This window comes from Dama dama, chromosome 26 (genome assembly GCF_033118175.1).
Source record: "Dama dama isolate Ldn47 chromosome 26, ASM3311817v1, whole genome shotgun sequence".
In the NCBI taxonomy this organism is placed as follows: domain Eukaryota; kingdom Metazoa; phylum Chordata; class Mammalia; order Artiodactyla; family Cervidae; genus Dama; species Dama dama.
The window spans coordinates 45177879-45200493 of record NC_083706.1 but is presented as its reverse complement, the minus strand read 5'-3'; the positions used below and the strand labels follow the sequence as shown (position 1 = coordinate 45200493).

Below are 22615 nucleotides of genomic sequence, written 5' to 3'. Positions count from 1 at the left end.
CCCCACCCTCGCCTGCAAATAAACATCTTTACCTCCAAAATGAGAATGCAAAACCATGTGATGTTTCCGACGTGTGTCCTGGAAATGAACATACCGAGTAGTGTTTAGTGATCAATGGAATCTGACAAAGGGGACGTAACTAATTTACATGAACTGTGTCCTGGGTTTTGGAATCAAGGAAGGCTTATTAACAATAAGAAGGAAGAACAATGAGATTGGGGAAGTAGAGATGACACTTCCTCTTCTTTCGAAAGAGCTTTATTCTCTGGCCAGCTTCTAATGGGCGTCCTGTGGAGCTGTCCGAGCTGTGGCCGAATACAGTGGAATCCTCAACCTTGACCTCAGAGTATTATGAATTTTCTGAAATCAGGGATAAAGATCTGGTGCTTGGATTTACTCTCTTTTTATTGCATGTAAGTAAAACCATTCCTTGGCTGATGTATAAAGTCATTGCTTGGCATCTCAAGATGGTGAAGCAATGGATACTCTGGCACTCTCTTTAAAATAGTGAGCTGTGGGTAAGATGTGACTCTTGGGATGTCACGTTTGCTCAGCTCTTCATAAACTTGCTGTTGGGAAGTCCAGTGCTATAGACACTCTAACTCTGTTAAGAGTTTTGAAGGAGAGAACTGTGAACTCCCCTTTCCTCTATTTCTGTAGTGGATGTTGTATTGATAACTGCTGGGACTGCAGACCACGGGTTTGATTTAGAAAAACACAGTTTAGCATGTGTGTGGTTCCTGAGGAATTCATCTGGGAAAACACTCTGTGGACACCCTCTTTTGAGAAAGTGTGTTCTTTGTAGAGAATCCTCCTTTGTATGCAGACCACGGGAGGGGATTTTAGTTTTAGATTAAAAAGTCACAGACTTGATAAGATATCTCTGTATGAAAATGGGAACTTAGGTAATGTTGGTTCAGAGGTTTTTACCCAGGACGTCTGGAACGTTTGGTTTTCTTTGCTTGTGAGTGTGTGAAAGAAGCTTAATTGTAAGAGACAGGATTATAAGCCCCCAAGGCATTGCTGACTGTAGTAGTGGAATTTATTAGTATGTAGGGGCCTCTGTGTTCTTAGGCATTGTATAGTCATACACAGACTCAGATTCCTCTACAGCTAATTAAAATTTGACTTGTAAATAGAAACAGAAATAACATAGGTTTTCTTCTGCTCACATCATGCAAGTGAGAAGAAAAAGGACTTCAGTTTGTGTACTTGTTGAAATACTCATTCTTTATTTTTAAATGCCCCTTTTCTCTCTTTATATATCAGGTGTCTTTTCTGAAGACAGTCCATGTGTGAACTCTAACAGGCAAGCTGTGTTAAGCAGTATGGAAATAGGAAGTTCTTTCCTGTGGTGGCTTGCTGTGGCAATAAATGATAAGAAGTTACTTCATGACTATTGCCTGAGACTTTCCTTTTTACTCGTGCATCCTTTTTGAGCAGTTCACTTCTGCTTTCCATCTGGTGTGGAGGCCAGGCAGAATGAGTTGGGAACTCAAGCAAGTTTAATGGGGTAAATGGTGTTGTTAGAGTGAAGAAAATCCTGTAAGCTCTTCGGTATTGATGAAAATCCTACAAATGGAAGAATTACTGGACGCTTCAGTGCTCAGAACTGTGCCTGTCCCATACTATGCTCTCAGTCATGTTTGTGGAACGGATGAATGAATGATTGGGATTGTTCATAAAATGAGTGTGGTCCAGCAGTATTTGCCTTGTCTCTATGACTCAGGCACATACGGAGTCCCGGTTGGAAAAGGTCAGAGTGAAGCAGGAGAGGAGAATATGAAGGTGGGAAGAGAAGAAAGGGTATATAGAAAAGAGATGATCAGAAACCTTAAGGGTGGCATTATGGTGGTATGTGTGGAGGTGTAGGAGTGGCAGAAGTGGTGGTGGTGGTGAAGGTGGTGGTAATGTAGAGTTTGAGCTGCTGGTAGAGATGATGGTGGAGGTGGTGGCAGAAGTGGTGATGACGAAGGTGATGCAGAGATGGTGGTAGAGTTGGTGGTGGAGCTGATGATGGAAATGTGTGCTGAAAGTGGTGATAATGGAAGTGGTGGAGATGGTGGAGGTGGTGGTGGAGGTGATGGTGGAGATGGTGGAGGTGGTGGTGGAGATGGTGGAGGTGATGGTGGAGATGGTGGAGGTGATGGTGGAGATGGTGGAGGCGGTGGTGGAGATGGTGGAGGTGGTGGTGGAGATGGTGGAGGTGGTGGAGGAGATAGTGGAGCTGATGGTGAAGATGGTGGAGGTGGTGGTGGAGATCCTGGAGGTGATGGTGGAGATGGTGGAGGTGGTGGTGGAGATCCTGGAGGTGATGGTAGAGATGGTGGAGGTGGTGGTGGAGATCCTGGAGGTGGTGGTGGAGGGAATGGTGGAGGACGTGGTAGAGCTGGTGATGGAAATGGTGTTGAAAGTGGTGATAATGGAGAGAGGTGTTGGTGAAGGTTATGGTAAAGGTCCATAGTTGTGAAGGTTGAGATGATAGTGGTAGTGATGGAGGTGGTGGTGGAAGAAGTGGTGAAGTGGAGGTGATGATGGGGGATAGTGTGATGTAGTTGGGAAACAGTCTGGAGATTAGACACATCTGTTTGAAATCTATATGCACCACTTACTAGCTCTATGATCTCTGAACCTTCAAAGTGATGGTTATAATAAAATGACCTTCTTGTGCTGTCATGTAAGGATTAGAAATGCAGTTGCATGGTGCCTGCCATCTCATAGATCTTTACCAGATGGAGTTGCCAACATATTTTCTTCAGTTTTTAAAACCCTATGGTCACACTTACAAATTTAGTCACCAATTTATCTTTTCATTTTTTGCTGTTTTCTAAATTTCATAAAATAAGCATGATTCAAGAATTATGGATTAAAAATAAATGTTGTATGCCTAGTTTTCAAGGTTGTTAAGTACATGATAGTGTATTAAAAAGACCATCAATAAAATGATGTTTATGAAATATTGTGATATACTAAGGTTAAGTTAACAAAAAGAAGAAACACAACTTTCAGCTAAGTTGTGTTTAACTAAACACTGCAGAGAAGCAAGACTGAGGTAAATATGTTACTACATTAACATATAATTAATTTGGTTTATGGGCTTCCCTCATAGCTCAGCCTGTAAAGAACCTGCCTGCAATGCAGGAGACCCAGGTTTGATTCCTGGGTCAGGAGGATCCCCTGGAGAAGGAAGTGGCAACCCACTCCAGTGTTCTTGCCTGGAGAATCCATGGTCAGAGAAGCCTGGCAGGCTACAGTCTGTCCATGGGGCTGCAAGAGTCAGACATGCTTAGTGACTACACTACCACCACCAATTTGGTTTATAGCTGATAGTTTTATTTGTCTTCAAGCTTTTCTATTTTTTAAAAAAAGTTTTCATTAGTGAAGCATATTGAGACTACCCTAATAATCTGAAAACAAAATAAATGTGGAATTAAAAAAATCAACAAAAATTTAACTCTCTTAATCTTCCACTAAGTAGTTTTTAGTTATAGTGTGCTAAAGTTTGTGGTTCCTTGCAGTTGAAATGACATGATTTATATTATTTAATCTTCATGGGTAATCCCTTTGAGAAGTCTGGTGCAGAATTGTGTGACAGCTCTAAAGAGAGAACAGTGAACCAGATCCCCTCTGGGGCTGACTGGTCTCCTTGGTTCCTAGAATCACATGAAAAAAGGCTATTTTCTCTAGATGATTTATAACTGCCTCTGAAGCTGTATTGGGTGACATTCTAGCAAGTTCAACAGTCAGTTGGAGAGTTCTAAATTAAGTATACATCTGCTGTTGTAAGAGTAACTAGTTTTTAAGGGAATATTGACTTGTCTTTTTCATGTTGGTATACCTGGGGAGAGATCAGAAAAATATTTTTGTAGAGTAACAAATACTTCTTCTTAGGATCTTGGCCATCCCACTCAGTACTGACCGGTCACTGTGGAGGAGGCCCTTATCAGAGACTTAACCAAAATCATTTATTTTGGCTTATAGGCACTGGAACAAATCTCCTATCCTTGTATTAGAAATGGTCAAGTGAGAGATTATTGGCAGGAAAGAGGCAAAAAATGAACAAATGTGAGCAAAAAACAGGTTTCTGAAACTGACACAGGAGCTGAAATGGAAAGCATTGAAAGGTGAAAATTTAACAAGTTTAAACTCATCCCCAAATTACTAGAGTATGGAGGAACTCTTAAAAAAATTCTGAATAAAAAATGACCAGTTCTTTAGTGAAAACTGAAATTTAGATTAGGGATGAAAGAATTAAACCAAACAGACAGTGAACCTTCTGCCCAGTTGTAAAAACCAGGTAACCCAGTCAGTATGCAATACAAATTGAACTAGAAGTAGCACCTTGGTAGACTCTGGAACAGATGGTCCATAGCATTTACTGAATGTTCATGTGTGGAGCATTGAATACAAAGCAAAGATATTATTGAACAAGGCACTGTAATCAACATATTTATTTTCACATGAACAATTGTCAAAGCAATATCTTTTCAAAACAACCCTGGAAAATGCTAATAGCATTGATGGTATGTCCACGAAGTTGAAGCTTCAAGAGTTAAAATAGCCTAAAAGCACTCGGCTAGGCAGGTACAGAGACAGGACTGAAGCCCAGATCTTTGTACATTTCTGAGCCAGTGGCGTAACTACCAGTGTACATGAAATTGCATTGATTTCATTTGCATCCAATATTTTCTTACATAAGATAGTGAACTGAAGCCAAGAATTGGGAGACCAAGGGAGAATATGAGCAGGTTCACTTCCTACTTTGAAATTTCCTTAACTGATATTCCTTTCTATTTCTTGGTTGAAGAGTTAATGGAAAGGAATTTTTCTTTTTGGTGGGGGGACTCCCTGTGTCCTGACCTGACGGCATGTATGTGGTTGTCAATATAGCTACTTCCTGGTGGTGGTGTTTAGGTGCTCTTGCATCGACTCTTGTCTGACTCTGGCGACCCCATGGACGGTAGCCCACCAGGCTCCTCTGTCCACGGGATTCTCCAGGAAAGAATACTGCAGTGGGTTGCCATTAGGCTGACCTAAAGGTTTATGTAGGGAGTACTTCTCAACCAAATGGAACGAATGAAGTCTGGAGAGCCAGTGGGCTTCATGACTTTCAGAACCATCCTTGGGTAGTCTGTGACCTTCGTCAAGAGACATAACACTTGACCATTGCAAGGGTCCCTCCTGTTGTTCTTTTGTAACAATGTCCTATTTAATTTGAAAAATAGTGATGATACTACATGTTAGGCCCTGTTTATTAGTGGGAACAGCACAGATGAAGAGGTTAGGAGGCCTGAGTATTCTGCCTGCGGCAGTATAAAGGTTGTGTGCTACCAAGCAAGGCCTTTAACTTCTCTACACTTCAGGTTTTCTCATCCATAAAACCTGAGATAAAAATACCTATCCAGTTTGTTTTGTTGTGTGGACCAAATGCAATTAAGTGGAAATGCTTTGAAGAAAGTGAAAACATTATAAACCAATGGGGCCTTCTGTCTTGGCTCAGATTTTATTATCTTACCATGTAGAGACTCAGTTGGTATATACGAGCTTTATGGGCAAAAGAGGATTGGATGAAAGGTAGTAGGGAGTGTTATGAGTTAAACCGTGCCTCCTCCCCCAAGGAAAAAACCTGCTAAATTTCTAACCTCCAATACTTCAGAGTGTGGTCATATTTGGAAATGGAGGAGTTGTGTATGTGATTAAGTTAAAGTCATAATGAAAGGAGCCCTGATCCAAGCAGACTGATGTCCTTATAAGAAGAAAGCCTTGTGAAGCCAGAGGTAGCCAGGGAGAAAGCCATGTGATGAGGGAAACAGAGATCCGAGTGATGTAGCTGCAAGCCAGTGGTCACCAAGGAATGGCCAGCCCTCCAGATGCGTAGGGGAAGGTGAGGAGGAATTCTCCCCTGTGGGTTTTATGGTGAGCGTGGCTCTGATGACACCTTGATTTCAGACATCTGGTCTCCAGGGTTACAAGAGCGTAAGTTTCTGTTGTTTTAAGCCACTTAGCTTGTGGTCTTTTGTGACTATAGCCCTAGGAAACTAAAGGGAGTAAAGAGTAAGAGTCATAACCTCATCTAATTGCTGGCAAGTGCTTCTAGGGACCAAATCCAGCATGACTCATTTCTCTGACTTTAACTGGTGGCTCTGGGCCTCAGACAGTAGATCCACTTCATCACTGAATGGGAATGAATACAGACACTGAACAATGGGACACATTAACAAAATGGAAATTAGGCTATTGTGAAATCTGTAAAAGAGCCTCCTTTCATCAGTTGAGTCTAGTTGGGGATTCCAGATTGTTATACTGTTGTGGTCATCTACTAGATATGGAACATGAGTGTCCGTTTGAGAGGATGTTTACTTCCTCAAGCTGTACAGCGAAAGAAAAGTTCAAATATTCTGAACTGGAAAATGATGTGATGTGATAGTGCTTTGGTCCCAACATAAAAACTCAAGACTTCAATCTACACATATAGCTAACAGAGACTTCCCAAGTCATTGATGTTGGGTCATTTTAGTTGTTTCAGCTATGGTTGTTGATCCCTTTGATACATAAAGTCAGTTTCGTATCTGCATAGCTGTTTTAATGGCAGCATAAATAGCCATGATTTTAAGTATACTCTTGGGTTTTTCTGCAATTTAAGAATCTCTTACATCCTCTTTTCACCAGTCCAGTTTAAATTACCCTAATCCCTATTACCATAATTATCTCTAGCAGAACAACATTCTTATAGCAGGAAAACATTACTGTAGGTTGGCTAGTTCATTTAATCTATTCAAAACTAAAAATATCTCTTTGTTCCTCCTCTTAATTTATTAATAATCAACTTTCTTTAGACTTGTTATTAATATTAGGTAATTTCTTTCAAAATGCTCAATGGAAACTTGTGACTGGTTAGATTCTTTCACACCAAACAAATTAGAATTTCTTTTTTTTCCCTGACTTTCATGAAGGGAAATACTTCCTTAGGAGTCTGGTGTACTAATCTCTAATATTACATAGGAATAGAACATTTAACCATTTATTGACAAATTTTTATATTGATACCAAACATATCTAAAGTAGGAAAATACAAGACCTCTCAGAAAAAGGAAAGAAATGGAGCTGACTCAAAATTCTTCCCAGGAGTCTCAATTTAACATTATCCACTCCCACAGAATATAATTCGGTGTAAGGTGTCACTTCTCACCCAGAAGACACTTGGCTATACTTATATTAAGTCACGTTTTAAGGAGGAAACCTTTAATTCTTCTAAAAAACTGAGAAAATGACTGGGAACATGAAAACCATGCTTTTTATGGGTATAAAGCTACTTGTTTATGATCATTCTGTTTGGATAACTCGGAGTATAAAACCATATAGGGGATGTTTGTACTCCTTTTTCTGGTCTGATGACTACGTGTTACCTCATCAACTTCTTGAAACTTCTGCGAGTTTAGCAAACTAATGGTTGTGGCAGGAACATTTTATTAAGTCACTTGAAGTACAGGTCAGTTAAAACAACTTAGTTCTTTCTACCTATTAAAAGCCTAAGGCAAATTATGCCAAAGGTCTTATTTGCTGATTCCTTGTTGAACCTTGAATTCAAGCCTCTCTTATGATCCTGATAAAATAGGCAAAGAATTGTTCTCACTCGTGAAAGTAAATATTAATCATATAATATGATGAAAAGGCCATGTTTGAATATTTAACATTCACCAAGAGCCTTTTGGAGATCTCATGTTTTCCAGGGGTTTTATTGCAAGAGAACAGACATGATCACCTTTTAAGTTCCCTTATCATCATGTGAATTAACATTACCTTTCCCTGGTTAGATTCAGCTACAGCCATTCTGTCAAAGAGAAGGCTCTGAACTTGAACTCTCTTGGTGAAACTTGGCCAGGATTTTCCAGCTCGAGCTGCATTTCACCCTGGAACACAAGCCACCAAGCTCCCTGGACTTGAATTTTCAACTTGATTAACCAACTGGAGCCGTTTTGCGTAGGCAACAGGGACTTAGAGGGAACTGTCGAGCAGGGTTGGAGGTAGGCACTAGAGCACAGTTTATTTTGTGGACGCTCACCAGCATTCCAGAGTGAGGTACAGATCAGTTGCCCTGAAAAGAGCGTCAGACCCCCAGCTATCCTGTCCTGAGAAGCCAGCAAGAGGAGAGAGACCCCAGACCACTTAGCGGAGTAAGTGAGCAGAGCAAGCCAGGCTCGGCTGTTCCTTCGGAAGGGACTTGCTTTTCAGTTTGGTGTTCCTGGGAGCAGCAGAGTCCTAGACGTGGGGTCGTTTCCACTTTGCATCAAACACCTACTCCTCTGTGCTCTACGCCGGGCACAGGTTGGCAAGATTCTCCTTTCAGTCCCGGGTGGAGTTCAGATATCGAGCACTGCCGTGTTTCTCACCATGGACCTGGGCCTTTTGCCAATGGATGGAAGCCCCTGGCCAGTGAGGTCTCCTCTAGAACTTCCTGGGCAGTGAGCGCCGCTGAGGTGAGCTTTCGAGTGAAGCCAGAAAATAGGGTTCATGAGGGCCCCTGGTTTCCAACCGTAGCTGCCGACGCAGGCTGCATTGGTTTCCACACCCCCACCTGTGCGTCACGTGTAGTTGGCATCACTGTTGTCACTGACTTAACGTGAACTGTCTACTTGCTGCCTCCCAGGGACGGTGTTAAAGGCAGTCTAATCTGTGTCTGATTTTCTCAATCAAATCACCCTGGAAGGTGCTACCTCCCCTTCACCTGATGAAGAGACAGGCTCAGAGAGTTTAAGAACTTGGCTCAAGGTCACACAGAAAGTGGTGTAGTCGGGAGCCCAACCCCAACAGAGCCCAACCTTTGATTCTGGCACCAGAATTTAACATATGGCTGCCTCGGGGGAAGAGGTAAAAGGATGCTACGAGAGTTCTTATTTTTAGATGAGGCTGATTTGTGCTTCTTGCCCTCTCCTCTCATCCCCGGGCTGGGAGTATGCGTCATCTAACTCCATTTAGGCTTGTTTGGGTGAAGAATATAATGTCAGGAGTGCTTGTCACTGATTTGCCCAAGTGCTGAGGAATATCTCATTTCTAAAGACATTTCCAGATCACAGCTGAGGAGGCTTGGGACAAAGAGATAGGCTCTTTGCTTCTAAGCATTCAGATTGAAAAGGAGAACAAAACAGACATTAAAAGTTAGGCAGGCAGGATTTTGAGGTGTGTTTGAATAGTCTCCTTTCATGATTTCAATTTATTATAAGACCAGAAGAAGTTCTTGAGAAAAAAGATTTGTAAATACCAAATTAGATAAAAGGAGCGTATAAAAAGATTTCTTTAGGCAAATACTTTGCATTCAACCTCATACTAAATTAATATTATCAACTGTCATGCTATTTACTGCTTGTTTTTAAAAATACTTTTTTTTTTTTTAGCACACATATAATACATGTTGATTGCCAAAATGCACATAAGCGAGGAAAAGATAAATATTTCCCATTTTCCTACCATGCTGAACTAAACATAGTTAACATTTTGGTGCAAAAATTTCAATACTTTGTCCTTTTTCTTTATATATGTGTGTACTTGAAAAAAAAAAGAGATACAACTGTACTCTGACATATTAAAATCATATTCCTATTACATTACATGTGTTTAGAATTGAATACTCAATATTCTCTGGCTATTCTCCTTATAGCCTTATGAGAATTCATGGAGAGTTGATCAAAACAAACTTGGTTGGGTATAATTTAAAAAAAATCATCAAGCTCTCTTTCCCCCTCATTCAGGGGTTAATTTTGTTTTGTCAAATCACACTTGTATTGATATTTTCTAGGTCAAGGTAGCTTTGTTGTCTAATATTTCTCTTCCTAGTTATTCAGGCAAGAAAAACTGTCTTCTTTTCCCCTACCTGTTGACCCAATCAGTAGCCCCTAGGAAATCTTGGCTGTGCCCTAGTCTTTTTTCTTTACCCTTACTTCCAGATTTCTGTGCCTCTTTTTCATGATTACCTGGGCACATTGGACTAATCCCTCTGCTGAACCCTATCAATTGCCTCACCTCTCAGCATGTGTCCTGTTTCCTGGTGTAAACCAGAGATTCTCTGACTCTTTTGATTCCTTGAATGTCTTGTGTGGTCTGGGGCTTTGAGTAAGTATGACAAAGACTTGGGTTTAGCAATCTTTTTATCATGTCATTGTTTCCAATGAAAAGTCTGCTCCCTGTTCTCTTGGAGAGCCTAGAGACAGTGAAGTGAAGTGAAAGTGAAATAGTCCCTCAGTCATGTCTGACTTCTTTGTGACCCCATGGACTATAGCCCACCAGGCTCCTCTGTCCATAGAATTCTCCATGGAAGAATACTGCAGTGGGTAGCCACATTCCCATCTCCAGGGGATCTTCCCCACCTAGGGATTGAACTTGAGTCGCCTGCATTGCAGGCAGATTCTTTACCGTCTGAGTCACTGAAGTTTCACCTATTGACATTTCAGTGTCCATATTTTACAAGTGGAAAAGTTGGAAGCGATTTACTCAAAAGATGTTCTTCTATCCTTTTGTTTGTTTTTGTTTTATTTTTGGGAAGGAGACCTTCTTCTAAATCCTAAATGCCTATTCATGTGGAACCTCTGAGCTATGATGTCTTTACAATCACCCAGGGGTGCTTGTGCACATTTTCTTAGATCAACTTTGGCTGTCTGTGTGCAGGGCAGATAGTAATGGACCCATGGAGGAAACTGAGGCTCAGAATGGTGAAGTGACTTGTCCAAGGTCATTTTACTAGTGAGTAACTGAACTGAGGCTCTAGTCTAGCCTATTGCTTCCTACAGGAGGTTTCTGCCTCTGGAGCATCCTATTGCCTTTTGTCAGTCAGTTGTCTCTACTGATTTATCATCTAGGTAAAGTTTGAATTCAAGCCTAATTATCTTCTGTTCCTCACTGTGTCCTAGCCTGGGTCATCCCACTGAGCAAGTATTCTTAGCTTATATTGGATGTTTCAGAAGGCCTCTCCCCACCTGTGTTGGAGGCCTGATGTCAATGCCTACTGTATAGAATCAGACACCAAACCTATTTTAGCTCAGAGGGACTGTGGACTCCATTTGGTCCCCATTTATCACTTTATGGATAGGGGATGGAGGTCCAAAGAGCTTTTGTGATTTTTCAAGTGTGAGCAGCTCGTTAGAGGTAACACTCAGTTCACTGCCTAGATTTCCTGACTCCCAGACTCTCCACTGGGTTAAATCTGGGTTAAAACGAGCACATTCTTGGAAAGGAAAAGTCTTTCAGTTGTCATGAGTTACAATACCATTGTGTGAATTAGCTGGTTCTGACTGGGAGCTAGTTTTGGTTGCCAAACCACTTGGCTCATCTGTCCCACAGCTTCAAGCTGATAAACACTTAGCCTAAACCCTCTAAATGTCAACTGCCCGGCAACAAAGACTGCAGCATTTATTCTTGAAGATTTGTTCAGCTTTTTTTCTGATTTAAAATGTCTTTCAGTATAATGCGGTATTGTCCTGTGTGTGTGAAGATAGTAGATTTCCTTCATTTCATCCTTCCTCTCTCCTAATACTCATCTCTGTCAAGGCTATGCCTGTACAAAGCACTAAGGTTGAGTCTGTGACTGATAAGACATCTAAACAGACTGGCTTATTTGAGGAGCCAACCCGCTACTGGATTTTCAGTAACACTCCAAAGGCCATCAGAAAAGTAAGTCGATCTGGGTTTGGGCACTTTGGATAAGAGACAAGCCTGTATTTCCACAAGGCAGCAGCTAATGCTGGCTTTTTCATTAGAAGAAATTTCTTTCAAGTCTTTCCAACCACGATCCCCTCCAGGGCACCCCCCACCAGACCTGCTTCAAGATCAGCTGAACATGGAGATGTTGTAAGGTTTTGGGGGAAACCTCCTGATTACACAGATCTTTACTGATAATTTTTCTTTACCTTGTAATGTGCTTTTTTTTTTTTTTCAACAGAGCCCCTACCCAATCTCCCTTTCTCTCCTCAGGCTCTCTCATTAAGTGACAACTTCTTTTGGGCTCGGAGGGTATTTGTGCTGACTTTTTGCCTGGTGGTTTCCCCAGTGATTTAGAAAGCTGCACAGATGGGGCTGGGGGAGGGCACCCAGCTGGCAGAGAAGACGTGGGAATTCAAGCAGAACTGGAGACAAAATACTTGAGTCTCCAGTTCTATTTGCCAAAGGAGAGAAATCTCTTCAAAGTTTTCAAGGTATTTTTTTTTTTTTTAAATCAAGAAGTTCTTAAGTACACCCTTAAGCAAAATGACCAGTTTTAGCTTCTTGATAAGCTTAGATTCTCAGATAAATATTTGTCACTCACAGGCTTTCACCAGAAGGTGAATTTGCCTCATAAAAAGTTATCAAATGTGAGGTCAAAGATCTCTCATAAAGTATGAAAATGTCATGGTCCCTGATTTTTCAGTCACGTATGTCCTGCGTGCTTGCTAAGTCACTTCAGTCATGTCCGACTCTTTGCCACGCTATGGACTGTAGCCCTCCATGGGATTCTTCAAGTGGAATGGGTTGCCATTTTCTCCTCCAGGGGATCTTCCCGACCCAAGGATCAAACCAGCTTCTCTTAAGTCTCCTGCACTGGCAGGCGGGTTCTTGACCACTAGCACAACCCAGGAAGCCCATGTTTGTCCTGCATCTGCATTAAGGAAATTGAAGCAGGATTTTCTTGGTGAGAACATCACCTTTAAACAAAAAAAATGGAAACAAAGAATTCTTTTATTAAGGTTCACCTTTAGCTAGTAGACTGTTTTGGTCCAGGAAGCTTTGAAAGCAAGGCGTAGCAATAAAAAGTCAAGAGCTAACAGAACTTTGGAAGGCTTGGATCCATGTCTGAACATACTTGTAAGAGAAAATTCTTGGATTCGTTTTAACATTTCATCCAATAAAACTTTCTTGGGCAGAGTGTTCGCTGAAAGAGAGGCTGTAATCTTAAAAGTCCCATTGGTATTCTGTTAACAGGAAGGTTGTTTCCCATCCTATTTTGTTTTGAGGAAGTGGTTTGAACTGGATCTCTTTTGTTCCATGCTTGAAAAAAATGGGTATTGCATTTGTTGTTATTGGTTATCGCTGTGTTCTCTCAGAGAGGATTATCCTTATGAGGAAGTAATCTGGTAGGTAGTATTGAATTTCAGTTGTTTTAAGCACACACATGTTCAGTCTTCACTTTCTTCTGCCAGGGGACCAAGAGTGAGCTCCTTGTGACAGAGGTATGTTATGCTGTAATTCTTACCAATAGAAGTTGGAAGTTAGCTGTGAGCTAATAAGAACTGACCACAGGACTTTCAGAGTAGGGCCAGGAAGTATGCTAGAGTTTGCTGAGAGGAAAGCAAAGGTTAAAAATGGAAACTTGTCCTGCTTTGAGCACAGATGATAATTTCCTCTGATGGCAGGAAATCTATTAATTAGCATAGAGAAGGAAGAAAGAAACAGAGGCTCAGAGTGAAGCACACTTCTTCCTTGACGAATTTTTTTAGGGGACTAATATGCTAACAGGTGCTGTTAATCTCCAACATGGGGAAAATTTTTAATTGTGGGGAAACTTAATAAGCAGCTTTTTCCAGTTTATTGGCCAAGAAATCCCTTTATGACCAAACACTGAGCAAGCCTTGTGCTCATCCACTGTATTTTAGAATATTGGTCTTTAGCTCACTCCATCCTTTAACAAAAATATACATTTTTAATAAGTGAAGCAAATTCTTAACAGCTATAATTTTACATTTTGTTGGCATAGTTGTTCTGTATCTAGAGAAAAAGACACAGAGATGCAACGGAAATGAAAACAGGCCACTGGTGAAAATTTTATGTGTATGAATGACAGTAAGTCTTTGGGGTGCTTTTTGTCCTGAATCTTGGTGACATAATTTAGGTTTGAATTCTAAAATAATGAATAATAAGCAATGAGGGAGGGAGAGGCTTCTAAACCCTCAATAGATAAATTGCAGAACAAAGGCATAGAGGTTAGAAATGTTTTGCTGCAAGGACAATGACGTTTTCCTGCTGCTGTTGAGTGGCTTCAGTTGTGTCCAACTCTGTGTGACCCCATACATCTATGGGGACCACCAGGCTCCCCCGTCCCTGGGATTCTCCAGGCAAGAATACTGGAGTGGGCTGCCATTTCCTTCTCCACAAGGAAGTTCTAAAATGGTATAAATACATATGGAGGTACGAATCATGTATCTCTTCTTGCTTCTTCTAACTTGACAAAGCCTATCCAACTTATGATGATGACAATTGTGTCAGCTCCACAGAATGCGTTTCTATAGTTACTATTGTATGTAAGACTCAGTATATTCCCTTACATTGAGAAGGGCACATAGCCAAAGAAAACATTTGTCAAGTTGCTGTCAAAAAATAACTAGACTGAACAGAATTCATTAGAGACTTTTATGGTTCTTCCCTCTGGAACATGTTACAGCTGGGGACAGAGGTTTATGTTGGTTTTCCATCACCTATATTCTTAGCATTTCAACAGTGATTGACACAAAGAAATATCTGTTGAATGTATTAATTTAGCTTTTTTAAAATCAACTAGTTATTTTTTCATCGAAAAGGTAATACAGACATCTATTTAAAAATTTAGACTTTATATAAAGCACACAGGATGGAAAGTTATATTTACTACTCACACAAGATTTCCAGGCTTCCAGTATAAAAACAACCACTGTCACCGGTTTATACAATGTTCTTCTAGAAAATTCTATGCATATAGAACATACAGATGTATTTCAATACATATGGAATGTATTTAAGCATAAGGCATATATGTGTATATATAGATACGCATGTAGATACATATTTAGTTATTTAACATGGGTAGAGGTGTACTATATAGATTGTCCTACATCTTAAATTTTTTCCCTTAAATACTCTTAATGATGTATATTTTAAGAATTGCTTTCCAATACATATAACATTTCAATTTTGCTTTTCATTTCTTTATGATTGAAGTTGACTGTCTTTTCATTTGTTGCAAACCTTTTGTGTTTGTTTTCTATGAAGCGCCTCTAAGTTCCTTTTTAATTTTTCTATTGGTTTAATGGTCTTTTATAACTGATTTGTAAGAGGTCTTTTTACATTAAGAAAATGAGCTCATTGTCATATGTGTTGAAATATTTTTCCCAGTTGATCATTTGTCCTTTGACTTTGCATGGTATTTTTTTCTGTGCAGAAAAAAACTTTTATGTCATCACATTCACTCATCTTTTTGGAATCTGGGTTTTGTGTATTGTTTAGAAAAACTTTCTCATCTCCAGAGGGAAATACATTTTCCTATACCTACTTTTAATAGTTTTGTTCTTTTATTTTATGCATTCAAAATTTTTATTTACCTGAAAGTTACATTGGTGAAACAGCTTTTTAAGATGTTTTCCACACAGCTAGTCAGTTGACTAAGCCATATTGCTAAATTTTAGCATATGGACTTTGTGACCCCATGGACTTTAGCCCTCCAGGTTCCCCTGTCCATGGAATTCTCCAGGCAAGAATACTGGACTGGGTAGCCATTCCTTTCTCCAGGGATCTTCATGACTCAGGGATCAAACCCAGGTCTCCTGCATTGTAGATAGATTCTTTACCATCTGAGCCACCAGGGAAGTCCCAAACATTTATTTTTAAAAAATCAACTTTATTATTATGGAAAATGCCCAACATATAAAAGTATATGGTGAACAGTGAGGAAGATGACCCGATAAGCAAGATTTTGACATTATTGACCATATTTAAGACTGGAAATGTTTATTTCTTTTCTCTAACAATTTCAGCTACATAAATAAGAATTAACAAAGATGTTTATTTAAACTGATTTCCTGTATTTCCCCCAAAAGTAAAATAAAACAATCATCTTCATTAGAAAGAAATTAGGAAAATTTTTCATAATTTTTACATGCCAAATAGGATGATTGCAGGGAACAAAATATCAAACAGTATTGTATAATTCCGTTTCCGTGCTTTCTATCTTTCTGTTACTTTGTGCTCCATGATTCTGGGGATGCTTACAATTACCTGAAAAGTCTGACTTACTAACAAATTGCACTGATTTTCTAAGAGTCTAGCTGGATTTCTCATCTTTCTTTAGTATATACGTGAATAGAAGCTATTTCTTAGAAAACAGTACATCTTAGCATATTTTGTTATTTTGTATTTCTGGTAATATATTGATTTTTATCTTATTCATTTTTGTATATACACCTAGCTAGATTTAGTAGACCGAAGGCATAATCAGTATCAAATAAGTGACATTAAAATATAATCATTGTCAGAGAATAAGACAAGCCACAGACTTGGGGGAAATATTTGCAAAAGGCATATCTGATAAAATACTGCAACCCAAAAATACACAAGGAACTCTTAAAATTCAACAAGTAGAAAACAAACAATGTGATTAAAAAATGAGCAAAATATCTGAACACATACCTTACCAAAGATACAGATGACAAATGTGTATGAAGACACTCAGCATCTTATCTTGTTAGGGAAATGCAAATTTAAACAAGGAGATACGTCTACACATCCGTCTGAATGGTCAAAAACCATAAACACTGCCAATACCAAATGCCTGTGAGGATGTGGAGCAATAGGAATTCTTATACATTGGTGATGAGAATGCAAAATATGTACAGCCATTTTTGGAAGTCAGTTTGTCAGTGTCTTACCAAACTAAAATATTCTTACCATATTATCCTTCAGTTGCACTCCTCGGATTTTACCCAAAGGAGTTGAAAACTTACATCCATATAAAAACCTGAATGCATGTTTATAGCAACTTTATTCACAATTGCCAAAACTTGGAGTAAACTAAGATGTCTTTAACAGGGGAATGGATGTATAAACTGTGGTTCATCCAGATAATGGAATATTATTTGATGTTGAAAAGAAATGAGCTATCAAGCCATGAAAAGACATTGAGGATTCTTAAGTGAATTTTACTAAGTGAAGGAAGCCAATCTGAGATTATATGCTATATGATTCCAACTATATTATATCCTGGAAAAAACTCAAGGAACATTTCACTTAAATGAGATCATATTACTGCTCTGTTTACAATCCTCCATTTGAATGTATTTCACACAACTGACTGAGCCTATAAAGACACATGTGGTCTGGCCCCGCTTACCTGTAATTTTGCCTTTTAATTCCCTCTCACTCATTGTGTTCCTAGCTACACTGACCTTCTTTCCATTTCTTAAATTTATGGACACTAATTTCATACTGCTGCTGCTGCTGCTGCTAAGTCGCTTCAGTCGTGTCTGACTCTGTGCGACCCCAGAGACGGCAGCCCACCAGGCTCCCCCGTCCCTGGGATTCTCCAGGCAAGAACATTGGAGTGGGTTGCCATTTCCTTCTCCAATGCATGAAAGGAAAAATGAAAGTTGCTCAGTCGTGTCCCACTCTTAGCGACCCCATGGACTGCAGCCCACCAGGCTCCTCTGTCCATAGGATTTTCCAGGCAAGAGTACTGGAGTGGGTTGCCATTGCCTTCTCCAAAGTTCATACTAGGATGTTAGAAAAAAGAAAAACAGCTTTATTGAGGCACATGTGCTGTGTTGCGCTCAGTCGCTCAGCTGTGTCCGACTCTTGGAGGCCCTCTGGACTGTAACCCGCCAGACTCCTCTGCCCATGGGATTCTCCAGGCAGGAGTACTGGAGTGGGTTACCATTTCCTTCTCCAGGGGATCTTCCTGACGCAGGGACTGAACCTGTATCTCTTGTGTCTCCTGCACTGGCAGGCAGATTCTTACCACCATTCTACCTGGGAAGCCCTGTACTGAGGTGTGATTGATGTTTAATAAATGGCACAATTTAAAGTGTACAGTTTGATAAGTTTTAACATATATCGACACCAATGAAACTATCATCACAATCAAGGAAATGTAATTGCTCTCACCGCCCTTCCTTATTTTCCACATCCTCAGGTGACCACTGATCTGCTTTGTATTATAGATTATTTTGCATTTTCTAGAATTTTATGTATCTTTTTTGTCTGACTTATTTTTCACTCATCATAATTATTTTGAGATATCCCTATTATTACCATGTATTGATACTCAATTTTATTTATTTTTACAATGGTGCAGTATTCCATTGTGGCCTTCCCTGGTGGCTCAGATGGTAAAGAATTTGACTGCAGGTCAGGAGACCTGGGTTCAAACCCTGGATCAGGAAGATCCCCTGGAGAAGGGAATGGCTACCCACTCCAGTATTCCTGCCTGGAGAATCCCATGGACAGAGGAGGCTGGTGGGCTACAGTCCATGGAGCTACAAAGAGTCAGACATGACTGGGCAACCAACACTTTCACTTTTCACTTTCAATATTTCATTGAATGGGTATACTACAATTTTGTTTATCCATTTAGTTATTGATGCATATTTAGGTTGTTTCCAGTGTTTGGCTATTTCAAATAAAGCTGCTACATACATCTGTGTATGTTATCTTTGAACGTACATACACTTTCATTTCTCTTGGGTGAGTATCCAGGGGTAGGATGGCTGGGTTGTAGTTGGTGTATGTTTAACTTTTTAAGAAACTACTGGTTTTCCGAAGTGATTGGACCATTTTATATTCCCACCGGTAATGTATGAGCATTCTATTTGCTCCGTTTCTCCACTGAGGCCTGAGATCAATATTTTTAACTTTAGTCATTCTATTGGATATGCAGGGGTAACATTGTGTTTTTAATTTTCATCTCCCTAATGAGTACCAGCACTGAACATCTTTTCAAATGCTTAGCTGACATTTGTCTTCTTTTGTGATTTTTCTGTTCACATCTTTTGCCCATTTTTTTAATTGAATTGTTTTCTTGAGTTTTGAGAGGTTTTTAAACATTCTGGATATGAACATTTCATCACATATAGTTTGTCATTTTATTCTCTTAAAAATGTCTTTCAAGAAATAGAAGTTATTTTAATAAAAGCTCCTATTTTTTCCTCTGCAAATTTTATACTTTCAGGTTTTACATTTAGGTCTGTGATTCCCTTTGAGTTAATTTTGTGTACAGAGAAAGATATAAAACAAATATGGTTTTTTTTTTCTTTTTTGCACCTAGATATTCAGTTGTTCCATCACCATTTGTTGAAAAGATTATGCTTTCTCTGCTGAGCTGCTTATGCAGTTTTATCAAAAATCAATTGACCGTATATTTATAGATTTATTTTTGGACTTTCTGCTTTTTTCCATTGATCTGTTTGCCTTGCTTCATGTCAGACTATACTGTCTTGATTACTTTAGCTTTATGAGGACTCCAGAATTAGGTGTGTAACTCGTTGTTGTTATTGTTATGAAGTTGTTTGTCTATTTTAGCTCCCTTGTATTTAATAAAAATAATAGTTTATCAGTTAAAAAAATTCTGTTGGAATTTTGATTGGGTGTGATTTGAATTGATAGATCAGTTCAAAGAGAATTAACATCTTAACAATATTCAGTCTTCTGACTCTTGGATAAGGTATGTCTTTCCATTTCTTTAGATCTTTAATTCTCCTTGTAATAGTTTTTGCATTTTATTGTTAAGTCTTTCACATCTTTTGTTAGATTTATCCCTATTTTGAGTGCACGTCCTTCTACTCTGCCGTATTGAACCAATCTCACCCCCCCATTTTATATTTTTTGATGCTATTATAAATTGCATTAGTTTATAATTTATTTCCATTTCCAGTTTTTATTGTTAGAACATAGATACAAAATTTATACTTTATATTTACCTTCTACCCCACCCTTTGATGATTCAGGTAGTTCTAAGAGCTTTTTTGTTTGTTTTAATTTCCATAGCATTTCCTTTCAAAATGTTCATGCCATCTGCAAAGGAAGAGTTTTTCTTCTTCCCTTCCATTCTGTAGAATTTGCTTAAAATTTTTTCTTGCCGCATTGAACTGGGTAGCTTCTTGAGTACCATGGTGAATAGAAGTGGTGAGAGTGTTTCTACCCTCACCTTGTTCCTGATCTTTTCACAGCGTGAGCCTGAGTTTTTGATGCGTACACTTTCTGCATCTATTGAGATGATCATGAGATTTTCTCCTATTATTCTGTTTATATGGTGATATATATTGATTGCTTTTCAGTTGAGCCTGGAATAAACTTCCCACAGTCATAATATAATATACTTTCTATATGTAACTGAATTCAACTTGCCAGTGTTTTATTAAGAATTTTTACATCTGTGTTCATGAGGGGTACTGGTCTACAATTTTCTTTTCTTATAAATGTCTCTGTTAGTTTTTCATATCTGAGTTCTGCTGCCTTCTTTAAAAGAGTTGGGAAATATTCCCTTCTCTACTTTCTGGAAGGTTTTAAAAGGCTTCTTGGGTCGTTTTGATCCTCATTATATTTTAATTCTCCAAAAGTTAAAAAAAAATGAAATGTATGTAGTATCTTTTTTCCTGAGATATTTATCTAGTATGTAATGACAGTTCATGGATAAAAAAGTTGGATCATCTGTAGGTTTTATTTATTCACATATTGTAATTCTTTACCTTCTTCTAAAGCTAGCATAGATATTTAAAGTGTCGGAATGCCAAACCAAAGCCAACATTTACATATATGTGTTTTACGTGTATTATTTTATTAACATATATTATGTAAATATGTCTATTTGTTTGTTTGAGGAAGTATATCCTAAGAGGTGCTTCTCTGAGTATATAGTGTGGTTTCTGGATTTGAGCAACTTTTCATATTATTTCTTAGCAGAATGTCTAAAAATAGTATGTCTACTGTTACACTTTTTAATCAGTGTGACAGGAATTAAGAATATTAAGGATTATTTAAATTCTCAGATGCACCAAAAGCTTTATTAAGCTGGATGTTCCAGGCTTCTTGAAAATAAAGCTTCTCCTCGGGGCTGTTGAGGTCAATTACACTCATTGTAGTCTCATCTCTCTCTTTTTTTTAAATCTCCTTTTTTTTATTCAATCACTTTCTTTCCAGACTGAAATGAGTTATGAAATGGCCAAAAGATAATCATGGAAAAGAAAAGAAAAGAAAAGAAAAGAAAAAAAAACCTCAAGATCTTTAGTTAGACACAATTTGGAAATGTAAGTCGCAAATCGTCGAAAACAGTTATTCTTTTTATTTTTGCTTCTTGACTACATATGAACTGATGTTTGCTTCCAGGATTTATAATGCACTCAAGAGTCTTTGCTTTCATTCTTTTCTATCTTGCTTTGTTATTGCTTATGATAATACATGAATAAAAGTGAGAAATATTTCTGGGTTAAAACCCAAAACAATAGAATGATAATCAGAGAGGATCAATTTATTCTAACAGTGTTCTAAAGAGTAGGCTCTCATGATTTAACTGTACCTTATATTTCTGGAAAAGTGTATGAACTTAAAATATGTTTGACTTTTAAAAATAAAGCAGGGAAGAATTAGGAGACATGTTTGTGTTGTGATTTGAAATTTTGGGGACCTAGGAATGATTGCCTCTTGAAAGCCAAGAATTTTCTCTCGCTTTTTTTTTTCTTTAATTTGGAAAACTCATGCTTGAAGTTGTGCACTGGGAACATGAAACAGGCTTCAGACACGTTTGAATCATCAGCAGCTTTCTTCAGATGAAGTCTTGCTAATCTTGGGGTTAGCCCTGAAGCCAGTTGTTGTTTGGGGGGCTTTTTAACTTAAATAAGATATTTTTGCCTTCATATCTCAACTTAATTTTGTGCTCTCACTCACTGATATAAAAAAGACATGATGCATACTTTGATTAAGCTTGGGACATAATGATTGGTAGCAAGAGAGGACCCTGAAGCCAGAGGAAGGGAATTAAGGAATCAGAGACAGGACATCTTATTTCTGTTTTCTTTATGCAGAAATGTCTCAAGATGAGATTAGAAACAATGTCTTGCACAAATATATTTTAAAAATGTTTAGCAGGCACATTTTCCAGTCATGTTATGATGAGAAACAGATGTAGATGCTGTTAAATCATGTCGAATATGAACTGCCTGTGTACCCCGTGTATATGTGTAAATATTTAACTAGAAAAACAGTCACATGAGAATGACTCTGGAGAAATCTTGGAAGCAGGAAGCCACAAATTATAGGTCTGAAATTTACCATGCATGGCTTAGGAGTCCAGATAAGTAAAACCAAATGAAGAGACAGAAAGTTTTATAAATAGTTCATGTTTTTTTGGGAGGGGGAGAGAAGAGAAAGGATTAGGGAGAATTTTAAAATACTTAACTACAGGCAGTACATTTAATTATAACCAGAGTGCTAGGAATCATATGATTGGAATTCAGTTATGTATTTGAATCTAGAGTATATTACTGACCAACTCACATAGGAAAAATTACTATGGACTTATAGCTTATCCTCTGTTGGTTTCTAAAGCCACTGTATGAGGCAGAAATCATACATTCAGCCTTATCCCTGACAGTCTTCCTGGAAGGCACTCTGCTGGAGACAGAGAGTTCTACTAACACAGCTAGTAGATCTGTTGGAACAGATCTTCATATTTCTGTAGGTTCTGGATGATGAAGTTGGCTTTAGTTCATGGGCCAGAAAGGGGCAGGGGTAGGTAATTACTGATTTTAGAAGCATGTTGTATGGAAAAGTAGAAATGAAGCCAGAATTGCAGCTTTCATTGCACCCATAATCTTGAGTTTACACTCTTTGAGTGGAAGAGTGAAATGGATTTGCCCAA

General features: G+C 38.7%; 1 protein-coding gene across 3 annotated transcripts in view; it reads left to right on the top strand.

The window, feature by feature from the left end:
- Positions 1-273: 273 nt before the first annotated feature.
- IPCEF1 (interaction protein for cytohesin exchange factors 1) overlaps positions 274-22615 on the top strand; it is a 161074-nt gene continuing 138732 nt past the window's right edge. For 2 of the 3 annotated variants that reach the window (XM_061130184.1, XM_061130182.1), the window contains exon 1: positions 274-413. The gene's annotated coding sequence lies outside the window, so the exon portion shown is untranslated. Of the gene's footprint in view, positions 414-20898; positions 21006-22615 lie in introns of all 3 variants that reach the window. The other variant, XM_061130183.1, reaches the window with a different exon arrangement.